This window comes from Coturnix japonica, chromosome 2 (assembly GCF_001577835.2).
Source record: "Coturnix japonica isolate 7356 chromosome 2, Coturnix japonica 2.1, whole genome shotgun sequence".
Classification (NCBI taxonomy): Eukaryota; Metazoa; Chordata; class Aves; order Galliformes; family Phasianidae; genus Coturnix; species Coturnix japonica.
Window position 1 is genome coordinate 24,199,945 of NC_029517.1, and position 22,796 is coordinate 24,222,740.

Here is a 22,796-nt window from a genome sequence, read left to right on the forward strand (position 1 = left end):
GCTTATATTTCCTACTTTCCCTATCGCCTACCTTCCCTTCCCCATCTCCCTAAAAACGGCTAGGACTTTAATAAACTGGTTGGACCAACATTTGAACCGTTGCTTCTTAATCTCACGCCGGGTATACACATATCAAAGAACCTTGCCTCCCTCCTACAAATTGGAGCGAGACATGCCTACAAATGCTTCTACATACACTCCAACTTTAATGTCTCCATCATACCTACTAAATGTAGGAAGTAATTTCTATGTATACAAAAGGTATTTTTATTGAGTTTTGTATCAACCAGAAGAGAAAGCCATTCAAATTTTTACATGAAGAAGTATATACACACACAAAAGATCAGACAAATATGTTCTACATACTTCTAAGGCTGTTAGAGAAGCCACTATAAACAATTTGTTTTGAAGAGCTTGGTAAATGACTTTATGTTAAAACACCTCATAATTTCTATTTTTCTCATGGACATACAGTCATATAGCATATGTAGAAGTTTGCCCATATGTCGCATGTACATATGTCTGAAGGTGTTTAATTATTAATATTTTATCATTATTCATATTTTATATGATTTTGAATACATCCTAAACATTGAACTTGCTGAATAGCAGGGTACACTGTATCTCACTTAGGCTAATATGGTACAATTCAACAAATTACTTTCCTGAAAATTACAAGGTTGCTATAGAAAAGTATTACACTGATAAGATTCAGAAAAGAATTCCCTTCATTATGTCAAATAGTTTAAGGAAGCATATGCCTACATTAATTCCCCTCTCTCTATCAGCAATTGGTTTACTGTCAGCAAACTGGAAGTACCTTGTGAATCACAATTACTATTATTATTTTTTTTATGCAAAACTGAACTATATTGAGTCATCTAAGCTACTATGATCTCTAATACAAATTATTTTTTAATTTTATTTGGCTATAGGCATTTTGGCAGAACTTCTAAGCTCCCAGCCAAGATCTAATTTTCATTTCTAAAAGGGACTGCTAATGCACTGTAGGTTCTCAGTCTCTGTTGGAATCAGGACTTCTAATTTCATGACCTAAATTTAGGTGAATGCAAAACTTTGGTAGAAGGAAAAATATATGTTTTGGATCTTTGGAGGACAATACTTCTCTCTCTCTCTCTTACATACATACGAAAATGGAATTCCCATTGTTCTTGGCCAAGAGAGCACTTCTTACTTTCTCCAAGTTCTAGGAGAGTATAAAGAAAATCATCTTTTACAGAAAAGATTTGTGTAGGGTTCTCATTGTAACAGTGCTACAAAGAAAAATTAATTAAAATGCAAAAAAATAGAATGGCATTCTAACTTCATTAACATCTTCAGAATGCAATTCAGAAATCTAGTCTCAATTGCTCCTTATTTAAAAAAAAAAGTTTGAATTTTAAAAAAGTGCAAGAAATTCCTCTTCTGTGTTTCATGTTATCTTTCACACTGTCATCCCTATGATAACCTGCAATTTCAAGTAGTGATCTTTAGATGCTAACAAAATTAAATGATCCCAAATGGTTTTCATAATGAAATACAAAAGATTGCATTCATTTGATTTCAAAATGGGCCATTAGCCACTGTAGTCTTAAACCATTAAAAGAAAGAACTAGAAATCAAACAATAAATAAACCTAATGCATACCTCTAAGCAGTAAGTAATTAAAATAGATAGTAAACATTTGCTTTATTGTTTGATTTTTTTCTCCTACTAAATTATGATTTTTGCAACAGTTCTTAAATGGTTTTAGCTTTAAATGCATTGCATAAATGAGATCATATTCATTGTATGCTCTTCATTAACTCAACTGATGGTGTTTTAATTCCTGCAACAAGGTCTAGTGTTCCTTTTACAATTCAGCACAGCTAGTGTGTGATGAGACTAATTCTTTTCTCTACAGCAGAACAAATTATTTCTTTGCAAAATGCATACAATTTTTAGCAAAGGTTATTGTTAAACTTTCAATATGTTCCTTGTCTTACAGCAGAGTAACTATTTCATTTTTAATTAGCCTTCCTTTGTCCTGATTTCCCTAATGAACTAATAACCCATATTCTCTCTGATAATAAATATGTTGAATAAACCTAAAAGAAGATAAGAAAGGATATTTAATGCAAGAGCTTTGTCTGCTATACTGAAAAACTTCAGTATTGTTATAAAAAGTAAATGCAGTTTAAAACACTAGGGGTTAACAGGAAGGCATAAATTTCATCACAAATCATTTTATTATGATTATTTTTTGCCTAAGATTTGCCACACATGTAATTCGGCAAACATGGTATTTTAAAATACATAGATATCGAATAAGCAAAACTGAATACAAAATTATTCTCATCATTTATTTTCAGAATTACAACACGGGAACTATGATGCAGCCTCTGGAAAAAATCATCTATGTTAAAATAATAAATACTGAGGTGTCAAGGGAACATCATGACCTTGTTCTGATGAAGACTTGGGTAAATAAGCTATAGATAAAAGGTAGTTGAAAGAGGTATTAAACGTAATAAACACTAGTATGTCAACAAGTGACAAAACATGACATGAAACTGTTATAAATACCCTGAAATTGTTTGCAGAAGCAGAGAGCACAAGGTGGGAGCAGTGCAGGCTGTCACAGAGCCACTGCCCTCAGCCTAACAGTGCCACTGCCCAGAGTAAGGGCTGCATTATCCCCCTGACTCAGCTCAGCTGTGCCAGTCCACTACAGTGCTGACTCAAGCAAGTCTATTAACTTTCTAGACATGTGCATTTCATAAACAAGGAAATTCTCTGACATAGTAAAGCCCTCTTTGCTTAGTCCATTAACAAAATGAGCAGTACAGCACCATGTCACCCCAAATGTGACACATTCCCTCCCTCCCCCCTACTCCACCACAGTTTTGTTAGGATCTTCTCTGAAAAATGCTAGCATTTTATGCTGTTTGTTATAAAATAACATAGCCCTCTACAAAGACAAAAGAAAGCATTAACACCTTACCTAAAATAAGAGAATTAATTCTAAAGCTGAAGAACAGTTACTGGGGCGTATCTCTCATTCCTTCCTACCTCTTCACCCATAATGATAATTGTATCTGCAGAAAACATCACTATTAATTCTTTTCTTGTAGTTACAGAAAAGACGACTTCATCAGACATACCCAGCTATTTGGGCTCTACCTCAAGACACTTCGAATTTTACTCAGATATAAGAAGACAGTTACTCAGAAAGATAAAGCAAAGAAACAACAAGAACACTCACAAAAAAAAAAAAAAAAAAAAAAAAGGGGAAAAGGAGAGGAGAAGAGAGGAGAGAGAAGAGAGAAGAGAGGAGAGAGGAGAGAGGAGAGAGGAGAGGAGGAAATATACATACATACATATATATATATATATATGTATGTATATTGTATATTTGTATATGTATATATATATTTATATGTATACATATAAATATATATCAGCCCAACCCAGGAAAAATATAACTTCGCAATAACTCCATTGATTTATAGCAGATTGTAGTCCAAACATCCTGAAGCAAACTGTTACAGGTGAAACCTCTTCTCACCTGAGATAAGTTTCAAACCTCAGCACCCTGGACAGAGTCCGGTGAAGCTCCACTGACGTAAAAGCCATTCCTGCTCCAATTTTTCATTAAAATCAAGGTAAAGTCATTGTTTACAGCATTGTCCGTACAAGAAAATAATGAACTTTTAAAACACAAGTATATCTGGACTGACATAAATTTGAGGTCATCTGTACCTTGTTTTTTACAGTCAGCTACAGAAAGTGTTACAGTTTAAGCTTGCAATAAATATATATAAAACTTATACTGAAGTGTATCTATCCAGAAACAGTGTAAAATTAACCCCTTAGATCTATTTTACTGTACTGTACAGGAATTAAATACTTGAATTGTACAAATCAGAGATTAAAATATTTCTTTCACAGTTTATATTTGTCAAGTGAAAAGAAGTCAAACTATCAAATGAACACAAAATAAATAAATAAAACTCAGCCACTGCACAGACTGAATAAAAATTATATTTGGCAAGTCCATTAAAATAGATTTTTTTTTAATGGAAAAATAAATGATCTACTTACTTCATCAAAGCCAAATGTAATAAAATGATATGAAAGTTAACAGAAAGGAGTTCATGGAAAGGGTAAGAAAAATCAGAAGTAGTACAGTAATCCTATCTTTACAGAAATGAACATGAACCCAAAAGCATAGATCAAGAATCTTTGCAAGGTCTTTCTTTGCCCTCATCTCAATGGTAAAACTGTTCATATTTATGATAAAGAAATTCTATTTCATAAAATTTTACAACCAAAAAGAAGGCAAAAGAAAAAGAAAGATAATTTAACATTGAAAAAATATTGACTTTATTGAGCCAGTGGACATCATCATTTTTAAAGTCAATGCAAACTGGGTTAAATTTAAATCTGCTATTATCATGTAGAATATACTCAGATGAGGCATTTTGCTGATGTTCACTGCAAGAAATAAGTATAAAATTAAATATATATATTTATTTTAGTGATGCTCTTAAAAACAGGCTTAAATATTATTTGGATCCACCTGCAGGCCACTGCAGAAAGACTGCAGCTGAGGGGATGAGACAGCAGGGAAGCCCATTCAAGCTGATCCAATTTAGATATGCAAATTTTATCCTGCGCGTTTGAAAAGAACATTACGGCACAGCATAATTTGCACCTTGAGTTCCAAAGAATAATATTTCTAATCTAATGAAAACATGCCTTCATTGTTCACTTTCTCCCTCTCTAGGTTTTGTCCAATCTACTGCTCTTCTACCTATTTAAATCTGTTTTCTTCCATATTTGAAACAATTAACTAACATAAAGAAAAGGAAAAGGAAAATAGAAATGTATTTATTATTGTAGTCAGCTAATAAAGACAATATTATAAGTGCTTGACTCGTGATAAAATCTGTAACAGCAGGCCTTATATAAACACCACTTTAGGGATGAATTGTGAAATGAAGCAAATGAAGCTTAAGATCATGCACTGTTTGTTTATTTTTATTTGACTTGGTTGTTCCTAACAGTAATATTTGCTTAACGACTAACTTTTGCAAAAAATATATCTTTTTTCCATCAAAGTGAGTGGAACAATGCTGAATGGCTCACACTGTTTACATCTAGAACTACCATTTACACATATTTCTTCTGATTCAGTGGTATTATTGATAGAACAAGATTGTATGCCTTCTAATTCATGAACTTACATGTATCTTAAAAAGAATTAGCATAGCTGAACTAGCATGGATTCTTATTACTGTTTAGTATACACTAAACTCAATGCTTCAAAACAAATTTTCTTCTCAAAGTGGCAGATGAGACCCTTGCCACCTACCTTATAAATAAACCCAAAGCTTATTATTGCAACAGTAAGCAACATTAGAGAAATTGATAGAAACCTGGAACCTCAACTTTCTAGGAGTACATACACGACCACTGCACTGCTTCTTACTTCATCAGAAAATATAAGTGAATTCAGTAATTTCTAAATTTCACATCTTCATTACAATATCATTACAATATAGGTTGTGTAAGCAAACTGCAACTAGAAGAAGATCCAGAAAATACATGGTTAATCTGCTGAAAATAAGCTTAATTGAGGACTCCTCCTAAGTTCTCCGTCCAGAACAATAACTGGAATTGCCCCAGTACTGATATGAGTGGGAGCTCACACAGACTTCCAATCAGGAAATCAGCACAGGAAAAGTGCAAGGCCTATGCTTGTGCTATTTGAAACAGAAAAGTCTCAAAAATAAGTTAGCAACAGTAAGTTTGCAGTTACATGTCACAAAGAATGATGCTTTGCTGTCACGTAGTCTGGACCATAGGGTGGTGGACACCCTGGCATGTGCTGAACTGAAAAAGATGAGGGCAGTGGGTTGACCAAAGGGACACCAGGGATGTCTGGCATCTCCCAACCACTGATAAGTAAACATACCGTGTACTGTTGCCCTTATTTTTAACTCCAGAGAAGATTCTGTTCTTACCACCAAATTGGAGGGGAAAAAAATTTTAAAAGAAATGAAAAAACAACAAAAAAAAAAAGTTATATTTTAATGACATATTCTTGATAGTTTCATGAAATACCATATTATTTTGCACTTGATTCCAAATTGCTACACCAGCCTTAGCAGAAGTTTAATAACCACATGAAGAAAACTGAGTAAATGAGAATATTTCAGAAGTCACAAAACCAGACACAAATTTTCATATTATGTATGAAAGGTTGCAGGGGAGCAAAGTTGCACCGCATCTCACTCAAATGAAGTTAAAGACAACACATGAGATCTCTTTAAGTGTATTCACTTATGTTTTTGCAATGAGAACCATACCAATTTGCTATTACCAGTATTCTTTGCTATATTTCTTGAAGGCAACATTTAGAGTTAATTTAGATATCAAAAAGAGAGTGCAGTGGTGTTTCATTTTATTTTATTTTTTTATGTACAGTGAACATTTTAAAAAGTAAGGGAAAGTTTTAAGACTTTCCAGAGATTCAGAGACATCAAAATAGCACAGTGCTTTGTCTGTTATCTTTCTGGAAGTAATTTAAAGAAAGAATTCATAGCAAGAAAATAATTCTGGAGTATGCAAAATGTTAATAGATGTCTTGAAAAATAATGTGTAAAATTTACTGTTTTGAAAGATATTAGGAGTGCTTGAAACTTTAATCTCAAGTCACATCATTCATATTATTTTCATCACTTATTAAATTGTGAAGTGAAATGATATCACAAAGTATAACAGTATTTATTATGTTTACTAAAATATACTTATATCCACAATGAGGAAACAAAAATATTTATTGTTAAAGCAAAATATAATCAATATAACAAAATATTTAACACTTTTAATAAGTGCTTTTATTAAATAAACATACCCTATCCTGAAAAGAAGGCCTTTAGCTAATTTGCAAAAAAAACATTCCTTTCTTTCTTGGCCATTTATAGACTATGGGTTATACGAGAAAATTCATACCTTAATATAGGATACAATTTGCATTTTTTCTACTAAAAATAACCCTGCTATAATTTAGTTTTTGCAATGAGAAGTTAACTCTACATTATAATTGTTTTCACTAACGTCCTGTTACAATTAACACTTTCCTTTTCTGCTTTAAATATAGCCTCCATTTCCTTTTAAATATGCTCTTCCAAGAAGATTAACAGATTAACATCCTACAGATATTTTTCATTGTGTCAGGAGAGGTGCAGGGGAGAGCACAACTGAAGTTTTCAAAACAAAGACTTTGGCAAACTGTGCAACCAAATTGAATGAGAGGTTATTTAACTTTATTATACTATTTTACGTAAGCAATAAAACAGCAAACCACAATTACAGAATAAAAACTGACTCTGTAAAAATAAGAAAAAAAAAGTCTATAAAATACATTTTACAGATTCTCATGTATGTTTGTCATGTATGTTTGTTTGCAGGGAAAAGAAACAGAAGCAAGTGCATAAACAGATGCCATTTCACAAATCTGCATTCTGTGTTTCAGTATACATCATATACAAAATAGGAAACTCAGCAAACACAACATATGCCCAGTCAAAGCTTTTAGTCACTTCAATCACCTTTCCTGTCATTTAAGAAACATTTTAATAGGAAATCCTTCATAATTTTAACATTAACATTAACATATTACAAGTAAATCCTGGAATCTTTCCTTGCACTCCAGGGAGAGAGACTTTGACCAAGCTGAAAGCCATTTGAAATAGGTACGTCAAAATTATTGGTGCAGTTTCTTCTTCTTCATATACTTGATTCTTGATTTGGAATAACTGCTCACTACTCCCTCTCAAATCTACCAGATTATCTGGGCATCACAGCCTCTCAGTCCAGTAAATATTTACAATATGTTATAGCTCCTGTTTTGGTGATTAACACACCAGAAAGAGATTTTAAGCAAAGCTATCAGTTTAATCTAGCAAGGCTTTACATCCAGTACACCAGACTGGGTCAGACAGTTTTAATAGTAAGGCAATGATGCAGCCACAATAACTGAACTAAGGCTGTGAATTTTTAAAAACCCAGGGGAGTTACAGCCCCATTTACTCCATCTGTGATACACTATGGGGGAAGAGAAGCAAAATTTACTCTGTATTTATCTGCAAAACATCTTGTCAGAAAGCTATTTTCAGAAGGCAAAAAAACAAGTATAATTTTTGAATGTATATAAAACATCTGGAATACGATTATTTTCAGCAGAAAAACAATACTTACATGTTCCGACAAAAAGTACTTCTGGAAATAACACTTGTACAACCTGTGGAAGTTTTGAGAGCAATAGTTTTCATTAGAGCTGACTGCACGTTTCTTCAAAGTCAGGGCCACAAAGGTCTACCCCTTTATAAGGGAGTAGTGCCATTCCGACCATTCCAAGATGAGACCCTGGGGGCTGTAGCAGTCATTCAGCCTCATGTTCAGGCTGAGCTATTATTCTGTTGATTCCGCTTCTCCTTAGCTATTGCACTGGGTTGAACACAGAGACTAGCTGCACCCAACGTTAGCAAGTTAGACTTTACTCTCCATCTAAGGACAACTTTTTGTCTTGCTATAGGGTAGCAAAGGGTTATATGACCCTTGCAACCATCTAATCCATCTGGCGTTAATTTTCAAAACCCTACAAAAATACAAACAATGCACAAAAATGTTCATATAATTAACTTGATAGGTAATCACCTACCATATTCACACAAGTGCAGACATTTCTGCATGCAGTAGGCAAATATGAAGTCCTAATGCACCTAATGCACATCATTTTTGCTAGCGTAAAGCAAAGCAAAAAAGGTTGTTTTTTTTTTTTCATTTAATGTAGCACAACTACAGAAAAGCACTAAACGTATTTTTCGGTCTAGAAGTGTTTGAAACTTTAGTTGTTATGCCAATATTGACAAAGATGTGAAACATTTGCTAATCAAATTTGACTGCAGTTTGTCTACAGCAAGATAACTGACTTTTCAAAAACCTTTCTGTTAACAGTGGAATTTGATATAAGTATATGCAAAGTGAGGCAAATGTTGTATGTTTGAGTCAACTGCTTAGATAGTGACTCCAGTACTCAATGAGATCAAGTAACTATGAATACTAGAATCCACAGCTGTGTTGCATCCAACTGGATTATCTAGAACCAGTTCCCTATGTTGGTGATTTTGACAAGACTCCAGAAATAATTTTTACAATGAATTATAGATCTTTTACAAAGAAGGTAAAATCTTACTAAAATTATGGCCAAAACAACCTGATTTTTGTGGAATATCTCAAAAGTACTGCACAGGTGTGGCTGTTCTTAGTTACCTTGACTAAAAAGAGTGAGATTTTTACACAACTATTTCATACCAGTCATCATAAGATTTTAACATTTACTGAGTTATTACAAGATTTTGAGGAACAAGACTGTGTCGCAATATTAGAGATTAATCTGATCTTCACTTCTGAAATCCAGCTCTCAAGAGACTGAATTTTGGACTGGCTTTTATATCTGAGAATTTATTGATGACCAGCATCCATGAACTATGCTTGCAAAACTAAGAGCTAGCTTGCCCAAAACACTTTGTGGGAGCTTGGTGTTTTAGCCCTTTTTGTTGTAAACAAAACAAACAAACATTGATCAAAGCATGAGCAGTTTTGAAAATATAAACTTTGAATAGAATGAGTGTTATGTTGTCTACAGGTCTTTTTCCTCACCTGACCTAGAATTTTCTATCATTTAGTTCAGATTACTCTTCAGTGACCTCTTGTTTAAAATAAATGTACGAATTATTAGAATACTTATAAATGATTCTCAAAAGTATTTCCAACAACAAAACATTCCTTTGAGATCTCTTTTACAAGTCTATGTTCATCCACAGGAGAAATATAAGTAACCAATTTTTACAATTACATATTAAAAAGTTCAAATATGAGTACAGGCAGTAAACAATGATAAACACTGATAACAAACACAGAAAGTACTTGAATTTCTGTATTTGTTTGGGTATATGCAGTAAATCTACATAGAATACAAATAAAAAAGATCCTGATGTGAAAAAGAAAAGAAAAAAAAAAAGAAAAAGAAAAAGAAAAAAAAAAAAAGAAAAAGAAGAAGAAGAAGAAGAAAAGAAAGAAAGAAAAGAAAAAAGAAAAACACAGAAGTTCCATAGAATCACATCGTGCTTTAATTAATTTACAGTCCAAGTAAAGTACATACTAAAAAAAAAGACTATTTCTTTTCATTATAAACACCTGTGGACATCCATCAAGAGTAAGCTATCATACTGCGCACAAGATAAAAAAGGATGATCTAGTTTGTGAAATACAGTAAGAATAAGACAGAAGGGACTATCAAAGGAAGCTAAATAAGAGATTTTTTTGCTTAAATTGGGTATATACTTTCATTTATATGCAAATAGATTTTGAGACAAAAAAAAAAAATCAGCTGATAGATGAGATAAATTACAGACAAATTTTTTGTAATATATTTTTCTGTAGATTGAGAAACTGTTGTTTGTTTCTGGGAGGTTGGTTCCCCTGTTGGTTGTTTATTTTTTCTGTTTTGTTTCCTTTGTTTCATTCTACCTTGCATTGTAAGGAGATTTTGCTTAAAAATATACATATATAAGGTTTTATATATGTGTGTGTGTGTGTGTATATACATACAAAGCTTCCCTATTATTCTCCTGAAAAGTGTACCTAAATGGTTGCTTCTCAGATAGGCTAGTCGGCAAATACGGAAGCCACTGAAAAACAAGATGAGATATTATCTGAAATTGGATCCTTCTATAAAGCATGCTAGGAAGTGGTATTCTCAAAAGTTTCTAATGTATGAGACAAATAAAGACTAATAAAAGCTCAAACCTGCTGGAAATTATTGCTGCCCAGTCCTTCACCGTGCAGCTGCCTTATTCCAAAAGCAGGCAGAATAATAATAATAATCTTGCAGAGGTAATTTACTCTTGCTATAGATATAACATGAAAATGCTTCTTTAGATTATACAATGCAAAATAATATTTTGCACTTCCACTGTGCCTTCATAGCCATTTTCTTAGTTTGTTAACAATTAAAGCAAAACCGTAATTATTTTCCAACATTTGCCATCATTACACATGTATGAATTCACACAACTTTCAGCTCACACTCTGGGAGGAACTGTGGTGGCACAGTGGGGACCTGAGTAGCAAGGTCACCAAAAGGATGCATGCAGTGCCTTCAGGGACACATGGCAATGTCTGTGGGTGATGGGGCATGTGACGCTACCACGCTGCATGTTATGGTAACCACCCAGTGCCAACACTGCATCAAGGGCAGATCTTTACAGCAAGACAGACTACTTCCTGCAATGAGAGTGTGCAGGCCATTTCCTTAGACTGGCCAAACACCTGACATCACAACCAGGTGCCTGGAGTATTAGGGTTGACAGGTACAGAGGGGTCACAGCAGGCACAGCACACTTGGCAACTCTGCTTGCACTACATCAGCCCTTTTAAACTTCCTTCCAAAGATAGGATTAAGCTTCATGCCAAAGAACACAGCAAGAAGCATTACCTTTAATGGCAAGATGACTGTTCATTTGTAATGACAGATTAAATAAATTCAATGGTACAATAATTTGGCATGCAATTTCAATTCCAAATTATGGTCTGTGCATATATGTACAGGAAGCATAGTATCCAGGTGCTCAGTATTCTGGCAAATTCGAAATAAGCAGTTGAACTTGCAGAGTCCAACAGAACCTGTAAAAACTGGGACCAGACTAATAAAAAAATGAACACATTATAGTATTTAATTACTCCCCGAAAAAATAGCTTTAACTTTTCTCATGATTATTCTGAACACAAACATGAACTGATTCAGTACCTAGCAGTCCTATGAATGCTAGCTGGCTTTTGAAATGGAATTTCCATGGACTTTCCAGGGATCCGATGATACAATTTAAAATATGTATCACGGCAGATCACTGGATGCTTCCCTTACTCTCTGACACAACCCTGAATGCATGTTTAAAATCTTAATGATTATGTCTCAGATAACAACAAAGTAGCTCAAAGTGGTAAAATGGTTACAGAAGTAAATCAACTGATCCAGTGACTACCTGATGGCTTCAAGTCTACATTATTTTAATTAGCAAAAAAAAGAAAAAGAAAAAAGAAAAGAAAAAAGAAAAGAAAAAGAGAAGAGAAGAGAAGAGAAGAGAAGAGAAGAGAAGAGAAGAGAAGAGAAGAGAAGAGANGGGAAGATCAGGCGCCGGCAGCCAGGTCTACCCGCATACCCGCAACCCCGTCGCGGACCCCCGGCCACGCAAGCGACCCACTTCTTCGTGACAGAGGCCGTGCCGGTCCAGGCCGGGCCGGGCCTACTCACGCGCGGGCGACGAGGAGAAAGAGAAGAGAAGAGAAGAGAAGAGAAGAGAAGAGAAGAGAAGAGAAGAGAAGAGAAGAGAAGAGAAGAGAAGAGAAGAGAAGAGAAGAGAAGAGAAGAGAAGAGAAGAGAAGAGAAGAGAAGTAGAAAACAAAATTATCCTAGAATTTTAAAATGCTCTGTATTGCTGCCCAGTATGGAAGCTTGATAGTTACTGATTCCCAGAGGATATTTAAAACGACCCTCCACAAGTGGAATCATCATGCATTACGACAAACATTCTCAGCCTTCACCAGCCACTCAGTGTTATGTCTTGTACAATCAATAAACAAATACTGTCAAATAAAATTCAAATAAATATTATAAACAAGCTAACTAAAGTTTGTAAGTCTAGGTATGCTTGTTGGCTATCATTTAAAAAAAAAAAAAATAGTAAAATATTTTTTCACATTTCCTGTAAGATTATTTCTTTATGGTCCATAAATAAGTCTCAAAAAATGCATAGAAAAATATACCAACAAACACAGAAAGAATAGTTAGGCAAAATATTCAGCACTTGTGAAAGGACAGTTTAAGAAATCATGAATTTCTCTCCTAGCACCAAAATGCCAGCTAAAGGTTAATGCTATTTAAGAGAGCTGCATTCAGTACACAGGATACACAACAGCTGGAGAAGCCCACTTGTCTTTTGTCAGAAAGAAATCTTTCAGGCACATATCTGTATAAACATATCTGAACAGAATGTTCTGAAACAAAGGAAAAGTTATACAAGCAAGTCTGACCTGCAATCTGATCATTAAAAGATAAACAGCACTTCTCAGCATAAATCAGTCAACTATACAATGTGTATGATTTTTCCCCCCATTAATGAAATGCTTGGACTTTCATGCTGCTATGCTGGTAAGAACTGATATAATTTTCTCACAACTATTTCAGAAAGTGCATTAATTTTAATGGAAATGTGCAATATTTCACTGTGGGAGTTCTCTGGCACATCTTGAATACGATTCATCATTCCCCATCACTGATATTTACATGAAGCTATACTTCATTATAGTTAATAAAGAATTTGTCAATAATATGGATACAATAGATTTTGGCTAGATGGATGTAAAATCTATCAGAGGAATCTTGTCCTAAATTATGAAGGCACTCTTAAACTGAAAAGAGAGGTATCATGTTATCCACTCAGTTAAATATATACTACAAGTAGGTTAAGCCCATACTCTCTTGCTTTCAGATTTGGAGTATTCTCCTTAATCCTACAAGAATAAATAAATTGGAAAAAAAAAAAAAAAAAAAAAAAAAAGACATTTACTTACATTGAAATTAAGGTTCTTTAACACTTCAATTCAAAAACCTCTCTACTTCTTATGCTTCTTACAAGCTTCCCTTTCAGCAGTTGCTTCTTTAGTCAGTTAAATGTTTATAAAGCTTTGACAACAAATATTCAACAATCTCCAACATCTTTTCCACGCCTCCAGTTTTACACACAAACACAGACATCTGCATAGGCAAAGAACAGAACAGACTGTGCAATCTGTTAAGAGAAATGTGGTTCTGCTGAAACAGCTCATTTGTTATCCATCTCTTCACCAGTGGGAGCACAGTTATGCTCAAATACGGGATAGAACAAAAAGACCTAAAATAGGTATAGTAGCAGCCTTGCAGTCCTGTAAATGTGGGAGCCACTACCAACCAAACACCCTCCAAAGCCAGACTGAAACATGGATTTGAGAGTTGAAAGTTTGGCATGTGAGTATACATATATCTAGCAAGGCAGTTTCCACTGTTAACTTAAGTCTTTACATTCACATCTCATTTTTTATCTGATAGCCTGAGTGGATAATGCAAGACATTTGTCAGTAACAGACAAGTCATGGCCACCATATCTCATCTATAACTTTTATTTAAAAAAAAAAAAAAAAAAAAAAAAAAGCCAAAAATACATACACAAACCACTACATCAAAAGATAATAATAATATTTAATAATTTTAAAAAACAGAAGTTGAACTTCCAGAAGTGAATACATACCAGAACTTGATTTGCATACCTGTGTCCATCATAACATAGACAGACTGCAATGGGATACTTTTATCCCCACACAGCATCTCTGATTACCTGCAATGTACCAGTTTCCCTAGTTTTTCACAGCTTTCTGGGGTTCAGAGGGCCAGAACATTATGCTGAGTATTTCAGAAACTTAAAACGCACCCAAGTATTTCCAAATCACTAGGTACAATCCATTTTCCAGTATACACCTTCCAGAAAGACATTTACTGCAGCTGAATGTTTTTAGCACTCAATATTTATTTCTCCTCTGAAGGGATTTATGCATCTTGCACCTAGTAATATAGTTGTTGATAAAATAGACAGGTTTTCTGGAAAGTTTCATCAAGCATTGTTTATATATGATCTTTTCCTACGCTTTCATTTCTTCTGTACCCTTTTAAATCATCAACATCAATCGCCAGGAATTCTTTCAATATCAGCGTCACAGACTAAGGAACACATTTCTCAGCCTTTCTACTAATAAATGACTTTCAGACCTTCCGGCACTACTTCACAGCCAAGGACTGAACTACTCTGCCACACCAGAGCTCACAAGTTACTTTGTCTGCCCTGACTGCCTGTGCTCTCTCTAGAGTTGGTGCTTTCAACAGTGAAGAATACAGGAAACTTCTGAAAATATGGCCTGCATTACTTGTTTGTAGATACATTGTTTTGACTTTGATTACATTGAGTCAGACACCATCTGCGTAAATTCATATTACCAACAAGTCTAAAATATTCCCAGAACTAATCCATTCTGCATAAACAGTGATTTTGAAACTTAGTCAGGCTACTGAATATGACATAAAATATCCGTATCTTTCAATGGAAACACCACAGTACTTCAATATTCACCCTTCTTTCTCATGTGTGACCAGGGCAAGTTTTTAAATCCACTTCACTAATTTTTCTTCTTACTGTGTGCTAACATGGAGTGTTAAACTTATCCTTTGAACTTTACAGGAGACTTCACTAAGTGTCTGAACAAAGTCTATTCTAGTCACACAATTTTTTTTTGCAAATCATTACTGTCAGACCTGAGGCATCTTTTAGACTTTTAACTGACCAGTTTTTATACATCAACAATGATGTCTTTTAGCAACAAGTTTTCAAAGCAAATTCTGTTCTAACCATGAAGATCCACTGAGCCAACTCAAGAACTGAAACTCAGAGTAAAATAAGTAAACCTATCAAAATTTCAAGACAGGGACAACAATCTGTACCACTTAAGACTGATTTAACATATTACCTTATAATTGTGTTTTAAAGGAAGAATGGGCCCAGTAAAAAAGGTTAGGTAAGCAAGAAACACTACCAAATTAAAATTTCTGTGCAAGAAACACAGAAATACCTAGGAGGTGCTATAAGCAATTTACTGACAGAAGAAACTTGTTTTAAAGAAGAATGAAGATTTTGCTTCTGTGTTCATGAATGAGAACAGACAGCAAAATCATAACAAAACCAACAAAACTTCACACGAGTTGAGGAAGAAATACACATGAAATATAATAGAGCAAAAAATGCATCAGTACCAAGAACAAACAAAGACTTAAAATCATTTGTTTCTACCCCGCCATGAACCCTACAATTCAAACAAGAAAGAAAATTAAAAACTCATTTTTTCAAAAATTCCTACTTTTTCTCTGGAATTACAAGAAAAACAATGGCTGGGATTTTCATTGAAAAGATGGCAGAAGGCTCTTCAATTAAAAATTTTCAAACATACAGTTTATGGGAGTAATGACTAAGCTTGGTATTATTTAGGAATTGAAAGAGTACACTTTAAATTACTGTTATTCTCTCTGACTTTTAAATTCAATCTAGCTATGCTACAGTCAAATACATTCCTTGGCATGCCACGCAGGGTGATGATTTTGGGGTTATTTCCCTTGATACTCAACTTTGGAGTGGTGAATTAACAAGATGTTAGTTCTGGAAAAAAATAAGATAATGAACTGACAAATTCATTCCAAAGGACTATCGTTATCATGATATTCTTAAAGAAGCATGAAGTTTAGGAAGTAAAAGTCATCTAGCATCAGAGAGATACCTCTTGATGTACACAAAACAAGAAAAGAACACTTAGAAATATAATAAAGGTTTTAATACCACAAATTATGTAATTCCCAGGAGAGAGAGTAAATGGAGAGCTCTGATCAAAGATTTCTTTACACCAATTATTCTCCACCTCATGTGTCAGATTAATTAGGCAGGTGCTGTCCTGCCAGCAGCAGGAGAAGCTTTGCTACAACAGCCAAGCACACACATTCCTATTCCTGGCAGTTGCTGCCCTCACTGTCAAGTGCACCTGGAGCAGCCACCCCCCTGTTCTCCCTGGCCTGCCTTCACAAGAAGCTGGGGGGGGGGGGGGGGGGGGGGGGGGGGAAAGAAGGGTTGTAGAGGAGGGAAATAAATTATTGGACTGCAATTGCACAAATTTCACATAAGGAATCAGAAAATAAAGTCTTAAAAAATAGGATTGAGAGGAGGAGGAAGGAGGACTGTGACAATACCAATATTGGGCTGCAATTGCTCAATCCCTCCTAAAATGATGTGGTAAGATCTGTAAAACGTGTCGTATGCCATCAGAACACACCCTTCAAAACGTCCTGTATTGCAGTCTACTAAATAAGCTGTCAAGTGCAAAATTCTGTACTATTTCTCCAAACATTTTTTAAATTTGATTGAAACATGCATGAAATTGTGCTCCCAGACACATTATTCTTAATATTAAAGCCAGTTTATGCTCCATTATCTAAAATGAAAGATATCTGAATCCAAATGTATATTGAATTCTGTATCAACATTTAAAATCTTATTAGCATGGTTATAATTCTATCATGCTTGAATTTTGCACTTTGTCTCTAAATGAAAACAATTCTAGCAATTAGTCCAAGAATTCCACCAATGGAAAATTCTGAGAAGGGTGGAGCATTGGAATCTGTCCCAGAAAACTCCACATCTACTCTAAAAAAGAAAAATAAAGTCTGGTTTAAAAAGCCTGCAGTTTTAGAAAGTAAAATATTTAATTCCCTACACTCAGATTTCTGAGCATTTTAAACATGCCACTCCTGGTTCTCTCCCTATACAATACAGTACACTGTGTTCTTGGCTGCCGTCCTTAGCCACGTTCAAGTGTGCTCTGCAAAAAAAACTGTAGAGAGCTGAAAAGAATCTGGAGACAAAGCAACTTTTCTGAAAACTGCATAGGTCTTACTAATAATGCAGCTGCAAAACAGGATTACAGTACAATGGGTTTTTTTTAAATATATGGGGAGTCTGAGTTAATAATGGAGAAAAAGAATAGATGCTCCTACCCAAGTAAAATAGCCAGAAAGAATCGAAAATCTGTAGCATTAAGGAAGGGGGCATATTTCCCCTGCTCAAATTTAAGAAGAACCAGCTGAAAAGTGCTGTGCAATGTCTTTTCATCCTTGGGAGACAATTCCATAGTTTAATATATCATTTGGTGTAGCTTGAATACCTTTCACTTTTAGTAAGTACCCATTATATAAGTTATCTCCGCTGTCTTTAATTACCCCATTAAGTACATTGGTATTTGCTCTTATAGCAGCTGTATTAAAGCTGCAGGGCACAAGAAATAAAACAAAGGAGAAAAATTAATGAAACATTGTCTTTTCCATTTAATAAGTTCCCTTTCTTTTTTATGGAAACATTTGTATTAGTAGATACTATTTCAGCTCTGTGAGATAATAAATCACATGAGCCTTGTATTATTAAAACTGACTGAACAGCCAGAGAGAAGCACCATCACTCACCGGTGGCACAACTTGCCTTTAAGCTTTAGTCATTCTACTCTATTTCTGAGGAGTCATTTCATTGTGGGAAATATCATTCAAAACATATAAATGGTAATGAGTCAGAAATCATTCTTGATCAAAACTTTTTACTTCAGAAATGAAGTCATGAATTTATTTTACACTGTTAACAAATCTAGACATATTTCTGTGGAGGAAAATAAGAATGAAAACTTCAATTAATTAAAAATTAATTTAAAAATCTGTGAATTATCACACATTCTTAGAAACAACTTCTGATTTTCAAGGTGCTTTGTTTCTCAGCTGCCTGGATCCTTAACAATACATCCAGCATAAAACAGGAAAAATAGTTCCGTTACTTATTACATCAACGTGAAACCATGCCTTCTGAGTAGCATGCATACAATAGAGAGCAAGAAACAAAGTAATGAGGAGCACCAATATATTCACCATTGGCCATCATTACTGAAAAGGCAATTCCAAATCATTGGGTGCTGCACCATTAGTGCCAGCTGTGCAAAAGCTCTGTCCCTCAGGGATATATCAGAAACCTGAGATCTTAAACATACTGACAAAGAAAGAAAAATAATTTTGATTACCCTCTTTCTCAAAGTCCTGATTTTGTAATAGTGATAAAAATTTCCTATTTATGTAAATAAGTTATCCAGGAGAACCTCATTATAATGATTTCTGGCATCTGACTGGAACAATCCTATTCCAGGCTTTCTGCCACCCTCATTAAGACTGTTCTCTTTCTAGTGAAAATCATTTCTATTGAGATCTTTTTGAACCATCTCTGTTTCTCGCTGCGAAGCAAAGCTAAGGCAACTATTAAGAAAAAAACAATCATTATTTTAGAAGCATCAAAAGTATTCTGCAGCATGGACTAATGTTCTGTACAGATTTTGGTGCCAAATTTTATGTATTAACCAACATTTTACAGGACTTACCATCCTAAAAGTTTCTCATCTATCCAGTGTATTCCATGTATATGGGAAATTTTTTTCCTTGGTTTAAGAGTAGTATACGACTAGCACCCATATTGTAATGTCTTATACTTATAATCAGATTTTGAGCTCTCCCTGTGATTTTATTATGTCACCACAGTAAATGTCTAGGAAAAACTCTGAGTTTCTACTAACATACAAGTTTCTCCAGGCTGCCTATTTGCATTGCTTGCAAGGGATTCCTTGAACAACAAAATGCAATTTGGCCTAAGCAGTATATCCACACAGAGCCAGAGCAAATACACACATTGTAAAGGCTCAGTGAAGCTCCATAACACACACATCACACCAGCAGGAAGAAAATAAAATTATCTTACAACTTTCATAAATCTTAATCTGACTTCCCATTCTTTTCAATAACCAAATTAGTAATAACAAAGAGACTGGGCACAGCTCTCAGTTCCTCCCATTTGCTGGAGAAATACTTCTTTCTGAAAAATTTAATTCCCAAGGACAGACTCACACGAGTGGTTAATTAGGATGTATTTTACAAGAACTAAAATTTATCATCAGCACAGCAGGCAAATATTGACATTTTTACAAGCATGGCCATGCTACAGTTAAATTTTGAGTTGCAAAGCTCCTGAAAGCAGCTGACACCCCAGGAAACCGGGAATCCCAACACTTACTGCCAACCCCAGTTTTCCGATACTTATTCACACTGGCAAGAAACAATCTTCTTACATTGCTTTCAAATAGTTGACAGGCTAGCCATCCATTAAATGCATCACACTGAGGTACTGCTGTATCACTACATAATTCTTCCTGCCAGCTAGCAAAAAATAATACGATATGCAGGATGCTTGGGGGGATCCCAGTTCCCGCAGTGCTGGCTTATAGGTCTGCAAGGAAGAAAGACAGTAAAAGCCAGAAGGGTGAAGGCATGGGACTGATGGGAGAAGGACAGTAACAGATTAATGGATTCTCTTCATTAAGAGCCTGGAGAGCAGGGTTAGCTACTGGGTGGGTAACAAATAGAGATCAGTAGCAAGCATTGATGCAGTCACTTGCCAGAAATCATGGCACTCCAATTTGGGATGGCAACACCACCCGCCATATGCTCACAGGGTTAAAAAATGGAATTAATCAAAATGAAGCAATTCATCAATAAAACCCCAAAATGCCATTTCCTCTCCTTTCCCAGAATTCCTACGAAGTAAAATCTACGTTAGCTATCATAGTTGCACAGGTATAATGGAGCCACAACCATGGATATGTATATACACAATCATTACACATACATACATTTATTATACACGAGCAACCATATATAATAGGCTATTCAATTACAGAAGCAATTAAAGAGGACAAAAGGCAGACGAGGCTCCTTGTCCAGAACACCTCCCCTGACAGAAGCTGGGAGGCTGGGGAGGAGGTGACAGGGGTTAATTACCAGCTGGAACCCAAATGCTTTCTTTTTGACAATTTACAATGTAAATCTGTTTAAATAACATGATTTTAACTAAGCATAGAATTAACTAAGCGCATAATTTTAACTAACTATCCACTTCCCTCATTTTTATGTTTTTGCATGTGTAGTCTTAAATATATATATATATATTATTTTTATTTACACACCACTAACCACTCAGAGGATATAAACAAAAAGTCAGTGTCAGAACCCAAATATTTAATATAACTATGTTCAAACAGTTTCACAGCTGTGGTACTGTGTTCAAGGCTCTGTTCTATGTAGCACAATGGAAAAAAAATGAATTCTTCCATAAAACTGGAAATCTGCACGTGCTCCAATCACTGTAAAGCACGTGTAATTTCTTTTACCAAAACAAAGTCACCTTCACTGAACACCATTTCATCCTTCCAGGGGTAAATCTCGATCAGTCTGGAGGTGGTGTAAGACATAGCGTGCTCAGGTGCCTACCAGTCCCCTCTCACTGGGTTCTCTTCACTCTGAGACACCAACTGAGGGCAGAGACACCACTGAATAATCCAGAACTTTATCTTGATAACCAACACAACATTCAATTCTGAGTTTTCCAAATGTGCTTTTACTTTTGCCAAATGTTCAGACAATATTTTCAGGCTCCATATGTCCATCAATCTGACATTTTTATGAAGCTTTAGCTAAAATAGACCAGCTAATTACACTCCATAATAAAAAAAAAGAAAAAAAAAAAATTGCCATTTGACACATATTCTGAATGCTCAGCTTTGTAAGCTCATTGTCCTTTCATCCTTATATCCAAGAACTTTACTTAACATATATAAATTCTAATTAGGCAAAATTAGTAGCTGTGGAGAACTTGGAAGAAAAATTTTCTATGTACCACAGCAATAGCCCTGCACAGAAATCAAACAAAACACTGTCATGTTTATTCAGTGGTTAACATTTGAGCTTTTTTATTCAGATGCTGTTACACTACTGGGAACTGTGTAAAATAACAACACTGCTTATGCAATAGAGTTTGTTCAACATATTTATCACCTTGCCTTCTTCTGAAATTAGTAATTTCAGGTGATAGTATGGAATATTAAAAAAGTCCCCTAATTCTGCCCAGTTACACAACTATTGATTTAGAAGCAATATTAAGCTTAGTGTGTATTGTTCCTGGGAGGAAGTTAAACCTTTTAAAATATTTACGTTTTTCACTATTCAATAGGTCAAAACAAATAATTGTTCATACAATTAAAGACTTCTGGGATAGAGGGAAAAAATAGCCAAAATCCTTTTGATGAAATCATTAGCGACAGGCATTAAAGACTAAAGCAAGTTTATTAGAACCTATGTTAAAACTTAAAACAGACTTCAGTATTTAAAAATATTAGCATTCTAGTAAATTGGAGCACAGAGTATGTTTAAAATAAATATTTTATTTTTAACGTTTTCTTATGTTCCACTTTTTTATTATGTTGAAGTGAAATGGAAAATCAGAAGTAGATGCAATCATTTGTCCTTTTCAAGCCAAATTAGGAAGTCCTACCACATATGGTGAAGAATATGAAGTACAGGGAAGGTCCACTGGGTTTGCTGTTCACCTGTCTCTTTTCAGCAGCACCAAACTCTCATTTCCTCAATTAATACCTGCCACAATCTGTAAACTGACATCACACAGCGTTCCTATTATTTGGTTTGACCTTGCTATCATGAACAAGAATATAATTATGATAATGAACCAATTATTCTTATAACAATCAAAAAGACTACCACTTCCTCCCTTTTCTGATGATAATATCTGAAAATTCTAGTTTCATTTCATCATCCATTACTTGCATGCCATCATTAAAATGTCATTATATAATTAACTTAGTTTCTGTTGCTTATTTACAAAATTTAAAAATAATAATAAAATGGAAAACACTGAAGTTTTAGAATAATCATGACAGCACACAGGATGTCTGGTTTATGTAGGACGGTAAACTAATATTTTAGTATTTGTAATGTTTTACAGGTTGTATTCTTATAAATTTTGAATGAGAACACATCTGTCTGTTAGGATAACCAACTGTTAATGCTACACTATCACATACACTGTGTATTTTACAGGGAACCCCTCCAGAATAATTTTTACTGCTTTCAGCCTTCTGATTATGAAAACAAAATGTCCAGGTTATTATGAGCCTGGGTGTGTCATACT

The 22,796-nt window shown here is 34.6% G+C and overlaps 1 protein-coding gene across 8 annotated transcripts in view; it reads right to left on the reverse strand.

Moving 5' to 3' along the window:
• The window catches only part of THSD7A (thrombospondin type 1 domain containing 7A), a 258,813-nt gene that overhangs the window by 203,046 nt on the left and 32,971 nt on the right, over window positions 1–22,796 (reverse strand). Inside the window, exon 1 of one of the 8 annotated variants that reach the window (XM_015853615.2) lies at window positions 13,684–13,706. The exons of the other annotated variants lie outside the window; for them this stretch is intronic. The gene's annotated coding sequence lies outside the window, so the exon portion shown is untranslated. Of the gene's footprint in view, window positions 1–13,683; window positions 13,707–22,796 lie in introns of those variants that run through there. 8 annotated transcript variants of the gene reach the window in all.